We start from the raw sequence: 16502 nt of genomic DNA on the forward strand, positions 1-16502 counted from the left end.
GGTTTTTGTAATGGTTTCTGGCACGGGAAATTCCTCAAGTAATAAATTAATAAACGATCTCGAAAAATGTGTCATGATATTATTACACTATACATGAAACTCGATACGAAATCGGCTGCAAGTATGAGTAGAGTAATAGACACGAAGGACAATAATTAAAAGTTTCAATTACAAACAATAATATGATTACGATGCACACAAGGCAGTCGACTCTTTCAGAGCAGTTTTCTGTTTGCGAACCGATCGCATCGTCGTCGTTTGCCGTTTCTCGTTCGTTTTAATATTATTGTTACACGGAGAACGGTTTTATTAAATATTTCATTTCACGCCGAATCGCACGAACTTTTACTCCTTCCGGATTATATGGCTCGCAGACAACGTCGTCATCGTACACGAACATATAATATAATATATTGTGCGACTATATCAGCTTATAACAGACCGAAACGTGCTGCAATAATTCGATTTCACGCTTTATCGGCTGGGTCGGTAGGTTAGGGCGCTTCTGAAGGGTTTATTTGCGTATTATACGAACGAAATGAATTTAACTCGGACCGCGGAGAAGTTACGATATGAATGATAATAATAACAGCCACAACCAGACAACTAGGCGAAGTATTGTGCGAATAAACGAATATAAGTGCAGGCATAATAAATGCGTGTGCGGACGATCAAGGCGATCGCGGTACGATATGCGGCGAGATCTAAAAAAAATAACGAAGACATAAAAAATAAGACAGCGATAGGTATAATTACGAGTGGATATATGTTATATAAATCACCATCGATATATAGGTAGCAGGCAGTATAACCGCGTTCCCGGTATCGACCACAACCATATATATAATACCCGTGTATAAATACGTGTACCTGTATAACGATCGGCTGTCGAGCAGATGACGACCATAATCACATCGGTTCTCGTCCGGTGCAATTATCATTTATCGGCATGTCCCTAATCGGAATTATCGAGACGCTAAAAACGGACGGAACGGTAGATTATATTCTTCTATTTTTGGAATGAAAAGGGGAGCGGATAAGACGTACCATCCCCCCCCCCCACCAGGCAACCGCCAGTTTTCTCTCCACAAGTCGATACGAGTTTTCATCAAGAATTCAAAACGACCGTATAATTATTATTTTCTCAAACTTGTGTGACCACACTGCAATGCGATAAACATAATAATATAATGTCATCTAAGCTTAACTGCAGTTATATAATAAAAGCTATACGCAATTCAGTTAATATTTTATTCGCACTGCTATATATTTTATTTGTAATAAATGACGAACATACAAATTCAAATTATAATTGTATAAAAAAATAATGATATATATTCCAATGGGAACGTGACGTTATGAATAATTGGTATACGGAAACAGGGAGAAGCAAAACCGTCACTATTATAACAAACTAATATTAATATTTATTTTTTTGCATTTAATACCGCAGGAGAATTGAGTCAGAGTCAATGTTGATGAAAAAGAGAGACTAAATATCGAAAATAATTATGAATAAAATCTAGAAGCATTGGTGTGACGAAGACTTAGATTTTGAAAAGGATCCGGTCTGGTAGATGGATTTTCCGATAGACAAAGCTATAAACGGTCGGACTTTCCGCTATCGCGGTATATTCTTCGATTTTCCGCTGATTGTAATGTAGCCTGCAGATCAGGACTATCGATTTAGGCATATTCTTCGACCGAAATTTATTATTCATACACATATTATGAATAAAACAAAAATAACTCCGAAATCGGATCGATAGCAATAAACAGTACTCGTAATAATAATATAATAAGTAATAAAAATAGCAACATAATTTTGCCGGGGTAGTATAGTTAGCCGGTAGAGTCTACATATATATTATATATGAATATATGTATGGGGTGAACTGCAGCCAAAACTGTTGTTTTCGAGACGAATGTAGAAATGTATATAGTTTTGAGTTATGACTATAATATAGTTGGCTGTATATGCCGTTTGTATGCGACACTATACTATTACGGATCACAGTTCGAGAGCAAATTGCACACACTGCGCGCACACTAAAAAATAACATGCTCTTATAAATTGTATACACGCGTCTCGTGCACATACATGTGCCTATATAATATAATTAAACCGTTTTTTTCAGCCCCAAAGGCTTAATAACTTCCTCTACCGGCACATGTCGTACGCACACTCGCGAATTTCATATATAAAAGAAAAAAAATAATATTTAAGTAAATATAGAGAGCGTGTATGTATTATGTTTAGTATATAACGGGTGAAACAAAAAATGGCCTCCGGACGTGCGCGACCGGCTGCGGCGGATTAAGTCGAAAATTGCGTCCGACAACGAGGGGGGTGCGAGTAAAAAAATAAAAGGTTATTCGCGTTTGACTGCGGAGGCACGATAGTACCCCCACCCCCTCCCGGGTCGAAATTCGCAGTTTTAAACCGGCATTTTACCAATATACTTCCTGTGCCTAGCTGGCGGATGAAAGAAACGATAGGGGCCGACAATGTTCCGTAGACGTTTAAAAAAAATAATCGTCGTCTGCCGAGTGGCCTGTGCGGTCCATCGGTCGTCGCGACGTCTCTGAATAGTATTGTAATGATGAAACGACGTTCGATTTATTTATTTCCATTCTCTCGGTGACCGGCAATCGAATGCAGTCATTTTTTGAATTATATTTCCGACATAATAAGTATATATATATATATGTATATCATGTATAGAAAACCCCGAGTCCTTACCGCAGACGAACATTATGTCGGGACTGACGGCGTTTTTACTCGACTTATTTATCATGCTAAGACAGTACACGTCATATATAATACAAGCACTCTACATTATTTTATGACGATAAATGCGTACTTACTCACTCGACATGATATTATATTATACATACGACGATGGACAAATGTATATTAAAGCGCGCGCCAGCTGTTAAAACGTTTCGATTTTTTTTTAATAAAACGCACACGGTCGTCTTTAAGTTATAATATATGTTATTGCCCTAAGCGAGCAAGATAAACAAATATAATAACGAAACGTATACAAAGTAAGTGTACAAGTTATACTTGAGCATAAAGTTGCGAGTGACAAATCACAGACCCGACTAGGTCATTCGAATAGGCCGATTCTGCACCTCCCGACGGAATAACTCTTATTAAGCCAGTTCCTGCGTGGTTAAAAAATAAAGCTTGTCGTGATTTCTGACATATTTTCAAATCTCCCACTCAGTAAGCTTGACGAAATTGAGTTATCGGTGGTATTGAGATTAGTGATGTAAAATTACCGTAATTATCTTTCGACAGAATATTCTCAAGAATATTTTCTAAGCCAGAGAATATTAGGTACCTAATTTTCTTTTTCTTCAATAATTCATTGATTGAGCCCATAGAAAAGATAATAAAACCTTACCACAGTCCACAACTCCACACCATAAACATTATTTAAATAATTATTTGATGTAAATAGTACACAGTATACCTGTTGGTACTACAATATTATAAATCACTAGAAAAATACTTAATTCAACGTATTATTTTCATAGTAAACCAAAAATAAAAATAGAACTTCTTGTCCAATTATGCAATGTCTTTATAATAAAATTATAATATGATATACAAAATAAAAAATGTATAGTTAATTAATAGTACAATACCTATAGTACTAACATTCAAACAAAATCACATCACTATGACACTAAAAAGAAAAAACTGAAAATTACCTACCCGGTAATAATCTGCAAGAGAATATTCTCTTGTCGCATCACTAATTGAGAGAAGTGCGTCATAAGATATCGATTTATTATTATTTTTATCGATAAATATTTACCTCTAATATAGTATTATGTCCCTTGTATTTTGATTGTCTCTAAATAATATTGGAACAAAGCTCCGCTTGTGCCTGTGTGAGATGTACGTACAGATGTTTACCTGCGTATATCACGTTCTTTGAAATCTTTATTGAACCAATACCGACTATTATTCTTAAATGTTCCCGAATAATCGAGCCTCGGCGGTAATATCGCGCCCCCAGAGCCCTCTTGCCAGTGCATGTATCTGCGGCCCTCTCTTGGTGCACTGCTCAGTACCGTAAAATATGTATGCCGTCGACGGATATTTCGGAAAATATCGGATGTGCGTGGAACAATGATATCTCGCACGCGGATGACGTTTGCGCACAAATAATAATGATAACAATAATAATAATAGCCGCGTGGTACGAAGCTGTCCGTGGAGTGCCTGCTGTCATCAACACCCCGAGTGCGGAAATGACTGAGGAGAAGGGGTTGTTGTCGAGTGCGTGTGCGTCTGCTATACAATACAGGGGTTGGAATATAATATAATATATATATGTATAACGATGGTGAATTAATTGCGCGGCCCTTGCGTGTTCGGTATTTTTCATGGACCGTTTAATGTGTACGCCACGCAGCAAACGGTCGCCTATGATATTGTATGATATCTTTTCCTGATTTTCATCTTGCGCCATCGTGTGGTGTGCTGTATAGTATGATATTACCTACCATGAAGTAGTCGAGAGACAAGGAAGAGCAAAAACGCAACGAAAAAACATAATAATATTCTTTTTTTCATCGGCATCGCCGAGAAAATCTACTCAAGTCTGCAGATACATTTTACTGTAAGATTCTCAAGCAACGTAATATTACTGTTTTATGTTTTCAGTGTTGAATCGGCTTCGACTGCTGCTGCAGTAGATTACAAACCACAAAATATATTACATAGGTTTATTGACATTATCGCTGTTGCTGCACCGCCAAATTCGTAGAAACGCGTACGTACCCTTCTATGTACATAGGTATATACACGGTTTATATAAGAGCCTCGCATATTTTACATAATAATATAATATTATTATATAGATCGGCGTGGAGTGGAGTGCGCCCTCGTAGGCCCAGGGTGGGTTTGGAGAGGATAATGCGAGTGACCCTTATATCACGAATATATTGTAGAAGCTATATATACGCACGCAGGTTAGGTTATTATATTATTATTATTACTATTATTATATACATATGTAGAGTATAGTCCCCTTTCTGAAACTTTTCGGACTACGCGTCAAAATTCAGTAACGGAAGATTCTCCTTTAACAATAATTATTATAATCCCCTTATCTTGCCAGCACAGTGGTTTGTTCGCTATAACGGAATTCTCGTATTTTCAAACAATAGAGACCCAACCGAGTAGGTATATTGTTATTAAGATTGTCACTTTGATCCTTGGCTTACCTATGCCAATCCAAAGTGTCGACTGGGCATAAAACGTAATTACGACTATACATATAATATAATATGTGTATAATAAGCACACAAACTATGTGAACCGTTTCAAATTATACATTTCCCTGCAACATAATATAAATGGTGTAATGTAGTTGCATTCTATATATAGTGTTCTTGTTTTATTTCCTGTAAACCTACGAGTTCATTTTATTTTAATTAATGTAAGTACCCATATCAATAAACTGTATAAAAATTTTTAAAAAAAATCTTAAACCAATAATAATATCAAACCCGAACCAAAACTTTACTTGTAATAAGACCTATACTTGTTGTAAATGGTAATGATACGAATAAATTTAAAAAATATTAAATTCGTTAAAATTCGATAAAAAGCAGAAAAATCAGTGAAAAATAATTTGTATTACTATGTACCTATAGGCACTGACTTGGTTTCTATTCTTGAACTGAATAACGGACTACATGTTTGCAGAGCTTTAAATGTGGCCAACTACAAGATTTATGAACTATTATGTTCAAAAATCTTGTAATTATACCTATACTGTACATTAAATTCAAAAAATCACTTCATAAGAAACCGTGTAAGAAATTGATCAATTATTTTAGAAAAATATTTTAAGTATAGGTATAGCACACAGTTTTACTTCAATATAGATAAATTCTGAGAAATAAAAATTCCTCGTCCGTGTAAACAATTTTAACGAAACAACAGAATAATTAGCCGACGCAAGAACTGCGAGAGAGATTTGGCCAAGTGACAATATTTATCGCTATCCGCTCCGGTCGTGGACTGCTGCTGGTTGTATAATAATATATATTATTATTATTATTTATATCATTATTACAATATCCAAACGCACACGCCGAATGTGTGCACACTGGGAAAGATTTATGGACCGAAGAGAATATATATATATCGCCAGCACGATATATGTGTTTTCTTAAGTCGCGCGTGGACCATAAATTTGACTAAAAAAACGTCCGTGCACAACGTGGAAAGTTAGGACAAGCGCAGTTAATACAATAAACGCGGCGGCAGTTCGGAGCGGAACGCCGGGAAATTTCCTCCGGCGGTTTGCGAAAAATGATAATAAAATGTTTTCCTCCTCGCGAGAGCGTAGGTACTTATATATTTATGGTTCAACGGAATACCATACTAGTACAATAATAACACGGTCGAATTAAATACAAAAAAAAAACGCACATATCTGCAGCACGGTTTATTATAATATTATAAAAGCTCATAATGGCTTTGAGTTTTTTTCACTCGCAAATACAATACACATACGGTAGGTAGGTATTATAATGTTATTATATCAAATACACGTCTGCTCTGCGATAAAAATATAATATTGAGTAATACCATATATTATAAAAACGGTTTTACTCGCAAGTACGTATATATAATACGTTTTTCTAACTGCGTGCCGTACAGTTTTCGGCGAAATAATAAATCGTTCGGAACCGTTGGCGGAGCCCATTGCGAAGTTCAATAAATTTCTCCCTGCCTATGATGTGCAGACCTATATATGTATATTTATATACCTATTCATTGTAAAGCACGTGCCTCTCACGAAATCGAGTTTTTCAAAAGATACAGTGACCGACATGATGATACAGCGTATACTGCGTAAATAGAACACCTATTGGGCAGCGACGTATAAAGGATTTAATTTCGGGAGGGGGGGATGGGCAATTATTGGTAAAGAATAAACTGTTTTGGAGATTTTAATTTTAGAAAACGTACGAGATACGTCATGCGATTCAGCGATTCTATAACTTTATATTTCCCTTAGATGTTTCGCCCTTTTATGTTGAAGCGTCAGTGACTCCATTGTCGACTTTTGATTTTCAACTGACATCCAATATTTTTAACTTTATAATCTGAAGCGGAAAACCGATGACGTATAAATCGATGAGGTATAATATACTAAACGAATAATCGTTAAAGTTTTGGTCAGAGAAATAATGACAGCAAAATTCACTGCAGCGGGGCACTATCCTAGTACAGTAGAACTTCGATTAACCGCCACTCGATTAACCGTCACTCTCTGTTATCCGTCATCGGTCATCGCCCAAAAAAATAAATAATTAGGCGATTAGACGATTGTCAAATGCTACGCAAGTCTTACTTCTACGTCAAATACGTAATATTGCTGCTAAAAAAGCTAGAGAATCAAAAAACCAAACTAAAATTACAGATTTTTTTTTAAAATATGTGTGGTATGTATGTTTATAATTTATATGTGTTATAATAATTAATTTATATGTTATATGTAAGTAATTTTTTTTTTAAAGTACACACACGTAAAAAATATAATAAATGTGTGTACATATATGTATGCACACGTTTTTTTTTGCAAAATTTCTGTTAACCGTCTATTCGATTAACCGGCATAGCCCCGGTCCCGACAGTGACGGTTAATCGAAGTTCTACTGTATTTTCATTTGAAACGATTAACAATAATAATTTTTTTTTTTTAACTATTATTAGTGATTGGTATTTCTGAATATTATACAAAAAAAAATTTTAAACGATTTTCCGGTTAGCATTAAGAAATTATAAACGTATGGCTGGTTTTTATTTAAATTCTTAAAGCCGGTATTGCGTAGAGTTTTACTTGATAGTGAAAAATATGAGTACAATGTATAAAATGTTTGAAAGCTGTTAAATCTTCCCAAAAGTAAACGTCAATAAAAGTTAATACTTTTCAAAATAATGAGTGTTTACAGTTGAGAGAATTGTCTCGTATAAGTATATTATGTGTATACTGCGGAAAAAAATAATTTATGAACGGCGCCTGTCGACTTTTCACGAACGCGCAGTCAATTAAATCGACATTGCCTTCGATTATTAATATATTTTTTCCGTCCGTTCGACGTATAAATAAATATATATATATCTTCTGGCAGCGGTCGAAAAGCCCGTTGAGAAATGTTTTTTGTTTTATATTTCGGATAGGAAAAAAAGCGATTTACGTGTAACGCCATAATATATATTATACAGATTGGTTCTTTATAATGGCCTCTGTGTTCATGAACCCACTAATTTAGTCATTTTTGAAAATTTGAAATTTGAAATCACTATTTTTCTTGTTACCGTTTGTACACTCGAACTTTTTTACACGACTGCATGATATATTGTATAGGTAGGTACATTTTAAATCTCACATGCTGCTAATCATAAATTTTCCCAAAAATATGGTTTTTTAAAGATTATTCGTCTGAAGAAAATACGATTTCACCCTGTATGTACGTCGAATAGTGTACTAATCTACTTATATATAGACTCTATAGTGACTGGATTATTGGACATATACATGGTATAACTATTCATATATTAGGCATTGAGTCAGTAAAACGACAGTCCTCGGCCGCGGAATAACAGAACCAATATCATACTTAAACACATAAATCGATCTCGTCGGGATTATATTATGTCCCCTCCCCTCTATCACACCCCTCTATCTCGCCACTCTATATTGACATCTATACGCGTTTGTCGGGGAAATCGAACAGTTCTTTGAAGCAGAGTCGTTCCCGTCGCCGACAACCCTCGCCGCGGCCATCACCCCACCACACCAAGTCCAAGTAGTTTGTCTCGTGCATATATATGTATCGTAATATATTCTTGCCGAGTAAACACGACGGCCCGGAGATTCCGCCCGAGAGAGAGCCCGCGGATAGCGTGTGGGAAATGGAACAGGCGGCCTTTATTCTGATCGTCTCCGATATATCCGATGTATATTATTATATGATGTAGTTGTACAATAATACTGTCCAGAGATCAACGAAATAATATTTCCTGAGAAAACAACAGCGAGTTATTATATACGAGTCTGGAAAATCGAGTGGAAATCAACGAACTCCTGCAATAATACCTAGATACGTCTCTGATTTATTTGCAGGCATCATTTATTTACAAGCTAAATGATATTATTATCAAATTATCATAACGTTTATTTATTATATTATATTACGATCGTTACTCTATTTTATTTAGTTATTAATTATATGTGTGTGAAAAAGTCAGCTGTTTATCGTTCGGTTTTTGGCTCCGTCGACGGTAGGGAGCGTGCTGCTCCAAACGTCTATTTCGAAAATATCAATTTTTCACGGCACAATAATATACATTATACGTACAAATACTGTCCGCGAGTCGTGATGCAACACCGCATACTAATTTTATAGGCGTTATTTAAATATTGTATTATGCGTTTTCTCAAAAATAATGGCATAGTGTACCAACCATAATTTTATTATTAAACGTCGAGTTATGATGCGCGTATATTACATATTGTATTTAATAATATATGGCCAAATTTCAGCGGACGTAAATATTACCGCTGCCGGTTTGATATAGGTACCAGCAATCATGCATAATATTCATAATGCGTATAATTATACTATGGAAAAGAAAGTCCCCACAACACCGTGCAGCATGATATATTGGCAGTTTTGAATTTCGATAATGTTATAATGATGAAAAATAAGTAAAATTTAAAAAAAAAACTTCGAGTAGCTTGTCGAAAGCATTAAGCCAACCCAATCCTATATACATATGCGTATTATATGTTGTGTATAACGTACGATACATAATAATCCGAGTCGGTAAACCGGGTTCGATTTCGACATTTTAAAAATTATTTCGTACGTTTATAATATAAGGACCTCGAGATAAGCGGATAAAATGCGATAAATTACGATACGCCGCGGAGAAACTTTTCAAATAATATGTTATCGGTGTACTCTCATAAAAATAATAATAATGTATACTATTAATTTATTATATTATATTATAATGTGGTAACTGCAGGTAAGACGGACAGTGTCTCGCCGTGATTGTCTGTCCCCGATGAAAACGTTTTTTTCTGTAATTAATATTTATGAAATATGATTTGTCAGACGATTATCACTACGTACTTACTATGTGTACGTGGTCTTGTAATTTATTGAAGATCATAATATTCATAACAAAATAATATAATCATTATTACAATTATTATTTTTTTCATATCTATCTACTGACGCCGTGCAATCACATACAAAATATTTAAACAATAAAATATACTAACAAGTGGGTACTTATATGGTTTTGAAAAAGGCGAGCGACACTAAAACATAACTTTTAAGTAAATATCCACCCAGATAAATTTAATATAAGTGTTTAAGGCATTATGGAACATGAGTTGCCGTTTAAAAATCTGCAAAAGTTAGGTTAATATTTTCACGACGATAATAATTTATTATTGTCTGATAAGTGATAATATACTTCAGGAGCTGAGTTAAGGTTGAAAGTATTATTGTTATTGCATTAAGTGGAGCGTTTAATATAATTAATGTGTGCGTACCGTTATAATATACACCCATTTATGGCCCACGAGTTAAACATTGTTCTGTCGTCAAAATATTTTTCTTAATTGTATATAATTAAATTGTTTTACTATATTACTGCTAATTACTGAACTACGAGGTGCAGTATAATATTATGGTGCACAGTTTTTTATTGTTGAACTCGCTTACTCGCGCCGTATATAATATAATAAATAATAATATTGTTTCATGTGCTCATGAAATGATAATATCGTCGTAGACTTGAACCACGGGTTAGCCCCTGGGACGGACGCGCGCCCTGCCGCAGGAACACAACACCAATTAAATAATTATATGATTGTAATTTTGCGGAAAAATATTTTATTCATTTCGCGATTTTTATCTAACATAATACGAACGGTCGATTATTTATCACCGGTCGCGGCCCTTAGGTATATACCTACTACGCTGCGTGTAGACATAAAGAACTACGCGTATAACATTTACATATAATTACAATGAATTATTTTCGAACAAATTTCTATGTAAATTCAAAACATACATTTATAGGTAAATGTATATAATGTTATCGTCGTTACTCCTTGAAAAAACTCATTATTGAATGCGAGTATAATGTGGGACCTTTGCCCGTCCGTCTCTCTCTCTCTCTCTCTCTCTCTGCAGGCTCTGAGTTATATGTTTGTATTATTATAAAATGAGTGTACTTACTTATCTATATAAATATATAATATGAAGGTATGATAAACCTTAACATTCTAAGCGTACACGTCGCATGCTAATCACAACACTTTCAACGTTGACAATATAATATAATATTTTACTAACCAGTATTATAGATATTAATTTGACGATTCTCATGGTGCGAACATATATATAGTCACCACTTGGTAAACATTTCAAGGTGGGCCGTCAAAAAGGTCTTACTTGTGGATGTTACACACGATATGTAAATGGTTATTCTCTATTAAGCCTTGCCCTTCTATGTTTGTAAAAGAATATATTTTTAAAAAACAAGAAATCTACGTTTGGTCAGGTATTTACTAGTTTAGGAGCTTCAATAAAGCAATTTTATTTTCCAAGCTAATGTCTAAATAATTTAAATAATTATTAAAACATTAGCACTTATTGTACAAAAGGTAAAATCGAATATTAAATTGTTAATTTTATTATTCAAACGACTAGTGTTCAAATACTTTAATGACAATCGTTTTTGTTTTGTTTTTAATTAACAATAGGTCGTCAATTAAAAATCGTTCTCCATATAGGTAACGTTCAGCCTCAAATCATTCAACTGATTATATCGTAAGCATTCTTATTCAAGGATATAGATACTATTTAATTTAATATTATAGTTATAATTGTATTTTTCTCAAACCGAGTGTCTTATTGTAAAACTTATGCAGAGCTTTCCGCTGAAAATCGATGATATTATGACTATTACAGAATATCGTATGAAAATAAAAATGCTTGCCAATAAAAAATAAGACACAAGTTTAGGAAATTGCTTGGTATTCAGTTTAGTTGAATGGGAATGTTTGAAAAAAGTAAGTTGTAAAATTGCATTAGGCCATTCAACATCAAAATTACATTGATAAAATTTAATTATTTGTTTGATTATTTCACGCATGTCACGAGTAAAAAATTGCTTTTAAAATACGGTATTTAAGTTTAAACTGGTGGGGGTAGGCGTATTTTTAATACCCTCAAATTATTCTTTGGTACAAAACCCATACAATTTAACGTCGTTACGTGCAGTGTGCACCACGGGCACATTATTATATGATTATTATTATTACGACACAATAACCTCTGTGTAAAAAGAGCTTATAATTATTTTATTATTGAAATCAAACGACTCGAAGCGCACGTGTGTTTAATTTACGCGTATGTGTGCTGCAAACATATTTTCAATTGCTCGTAAAATCCACTTATACAATCAGTCGATTCAATTTCTCGTCTCCGCTGCACAATCGAATTCGATTGACCGTTCAATTTATTGTTGTCCAGACGCGCGGAAATGAAATTATTAATTTTCGCTTTTATATTACAATTATTATAACATTAAGTGTTTTAGATTAATTAACATCGACGCGCAAATCACTCGACAATCGCAGTTAACTAATATTTTTTTGTATAATAGCTGGCAACTCGCAGGCCTTTGTTACATATTTTAGGAATTGTTGCAACGTGTTAGCCTTTGGACTGGAGATTGAATTTATGTTACATGGAAATATAATAATTAATAATAAGTAATAACAAACATCTTCTTCTATAAACTACAAGTACATACTCTCGTCGTCTCCAGTCTCAGACTCCCCGAATATGTTCAAGTCTTTCCTATTTCAGCTAACCGGAGTCACCTTGTTATGATAACGTCGGTATAATCAGAGATGTATTCTAATCCTAGACTTCACCTTTGATCTACGCTCACGCTTTCCTATATTATGGTTTTTTTACTCAAATTCGACGATGTCAGTGATTACATATATGTGAATTACTAAATGTATCATCTTATACACTAAATAATGAGGATCATTATACAGTATACTTTGTACATTACGATTGATATTGATTATGCGAACAATTGGATTACAACAATTATGCATTAGAAGAATTTTGTTTAATAATTGGTTACACAAATCAGGTCGATTGAGAAAATTCATGAGAAATATCGATTTTTTTCGTTATTCGTTCCAAGTTCGGCTTGTCGAGGTTTTGGAATATCCTGTGGCAATATAATACGTTTATTATGAATAAATGGAAACAGATTATGTTACGATCATATTATTATAATATACCTACGCTAAACATAATATAATATATAGATCCATAAGTATACTATCACATAGAATATGATATTATTATCTTCTAAGTTTGTGTTGTTATAAAAAGATACTGCGATGCGTCAGGGTCGGATGAAAAAAAATCAAAAAACGATTGAGCACTCTGTGTGCTTGTTATTGTACGAATGAAAAGATACGGACAATGTTGAATATATAATATTACTATATATTTTAATATTGATCAAAGGAGTGGTGGTAAGCAGTTGTCTTCGACGAGAACAGCAATGCATATTGCTATGTTTATTGTTGTAAACTGATGAATGCACGTATACCCACTAACCGGGAATTTAGTATCTCATTTATATTGTACACCGAGATAGCTAAGGACGATAAACTTGGACCTATTAAGGTTGTCAGTGAAGTATAATAATAATAATGTGTGCCATAAATATTATATCTATATAGACCTATTTTTTTCTCGTCCTCGTATTCTAAACATCGTACTTACAATCTGTATAATATATTGTAGATACATGGAACAACGTACAATAAAAGTATGTATGTATACGAACGTGAAAACGGGTGAAAAAGTGACAGCTGGTCGACATTAAGGAAGACGCCCAGCAGTGCTGCATGACGAGGGATTGAAGTCCTAATTTGACGGAATTGTTTGGTAAAGGTCGGGCCGACTTGTGAGTTGTGTCGTACATAATGTATTTTGTTGTGTTCCACAAAATAGGTGCGCCGCGCTGTGATGCCGTTATAATAAATATATAATAATAATAATAATATATTATATTGTCTACACGTGTGTGGCAGTGTACCTGCAGGGATCGAGGAGCCCATTAGCGTTCTAGGAATACATATCTATTATAATATTATAATACTGTTCAGCGTATTTTCCACCCAACAATAATGGCAGGTCTTCATTGGTTTCAAAATTTGCAGAACAACAAAAACGATCACTTCCGGGCGCGATTAAAATGGTCTGTCAAATTTAATGTGCCGATGCTAAGTTCAGGGAACTGCAAGGAGGCGGCGGCGCTACGTGTGAGAAATTCATTTTGGCGTACAATGATGGTATCGTTGTAGACATATACCCCGTCCAACCCTAACAATTTAGAGCCATACAATAGCATCTGTGTGTGGGGTTGTTGTCCAAAGCTGAGGACAACAATTGGGTCGATCGATCGATTCATACATTTAGTGTCTGCATTAAGACGTAGGTTTATGTTTGCCCGCCGAATCCTACACGATAGCGGATATAATATTTAATATGATACGCAGAACTTTTTATATCATAATAGTTATAGGCAGGGACTACACCTACTTCAAAATATTATCATCCAAAATAAAATTCGTAACCGCATTGTGTTTACAGAGTGGATTTGTACCTACCTATAATATATGTGCGCATTACAATATAGTTTGAGACGGATGTGTTTTGTGTGCCAGCCGATTATTCGGGATAATATTATTATATTATATATAATAGAGTACGAGTCGTCAAGACTCGAGACTGGCGACATCGAACAAAAAGAGAAAACTTCAAATAGGTGGAAATTCTTTTCAGAGTCCAGATAATAACAATAATATTTTAATAGCCTCAATATACTCGTTTGTAAAAATGGTAAAATAGGTACCCACCGGTATAATTGATTCTTTCGAATTGTATTTTCACGTCATACGTGCAATTTATACATGTACCACCGTATAATATTATGTATAAAGAATTTGTTAAACAATGTTATCTGTACGTATCGGCTCCGGTGCTAGTTGTGTGCCTCATACGAATACGACAAAAAACGCTGATAAGCTCCGAGATCTAACAATAATAACACGAATATAATGTCGTGAATTAACGTGAATACTTTGCGATTCCAAACAGTGCGTTCACGTTCACACACCATGAATCATACTCGACACTCGATTCGCGGTTTGGGGGATCATGCCTCCCCCCTGGAAAAGGGCACCCGAAACGGCGGTAAAAAACACGTTTTCCGGGGAGGAAAATCATTCGACGTTCATGCGTCCACGTGTACACAAAATATAAGTCAAAATTGAACACACACATCACAGCATTGCGTTTTTGAGTACCCGAAGTTCGCGGGCCCTTTGATGTCTGTTCCGCACTAGAGCACCGGGTGGGTATTATTATTCTGTGTAGGCATGCCGTCTGCCCGTCGGGACGCCGATGACAATAATAATATTTTTAAAAAAACATAAGCAAACCAGTTTCGTCGTCATTTATATTGTTCGCCGTCTAGCGACTAGCGATGAGTACTCGACATTATATATTATGCTACATAAGCAGGTAAGTAGGTACGTGAGCTGAACAAAAAAAAATCAGTGTGCCTAATAATATTATACCGATTATCATCTACTGCTTACAGACCTGAGTATAGACGAACGAATAATGAGGGTAATATTATATGCGATTTGGTGGCGGCGCGGTGAGGTTATCGGAAAACGCGAAAAGGGAGAAAACCCCTGTAACGACATTATATCATAATGGCTATAGATCGTAACACACGACTTTTAATTATTATTATTATTATTATTGCCGTGCTCGTGTAATATGAACGGAAGTAGAATTAATAGCAAGGCCGCTGCTCTACATATATATCACTGGTTTTTGAGATTGCGAAACGACTTCTACATGACGTATACACCCACCTATACGTACAGGTTTGGCGCGCGAAAATCTTTTCTCTCCGATTAATTATAATATTATACTCTTTTTCACAATTATCTCGAAACGAAACGCCTTTACACTTTACAGAATAATAATATAATATGCCCCATTGGCCATTACGCACACGCTCGCCTCGCGCACAGTTCTCACCGAGAATAATATAATTTTAATATAATATATACGGCACATATATTATTGTATATACTTATTACTTGGTACATAATACGAGTTACAACAATGGCGGTGGTCGGTCGGACGGGACAATCGGTCACGATTTCGTTGTCGAGTATACATGATATACAATGTATGTAATGTACGTACGTATATATTATGCGTATGGATATATGCGATGTTTAATGTATTTTCTAAGTACGACTTTCAGAATTATTTTGGCACAAACGGGTGTTGTAAATAATTTTGCACTGTGTGTG

Source organism: Myzus persicae, unplaced genomic scaffold (assembly GCF_001856785.1).
Source record: "Myzus persicae strain clone G006 unplaced genomic scaffold, MPER_G0061.0, whole genome shotgun sequence".
Classification (NCBI taxonomy): Eukaryota; Metazoa; Arthropoda; class Insecta; order Hemiptera; family Aphididae; genus Myzus; species Myzus persicae.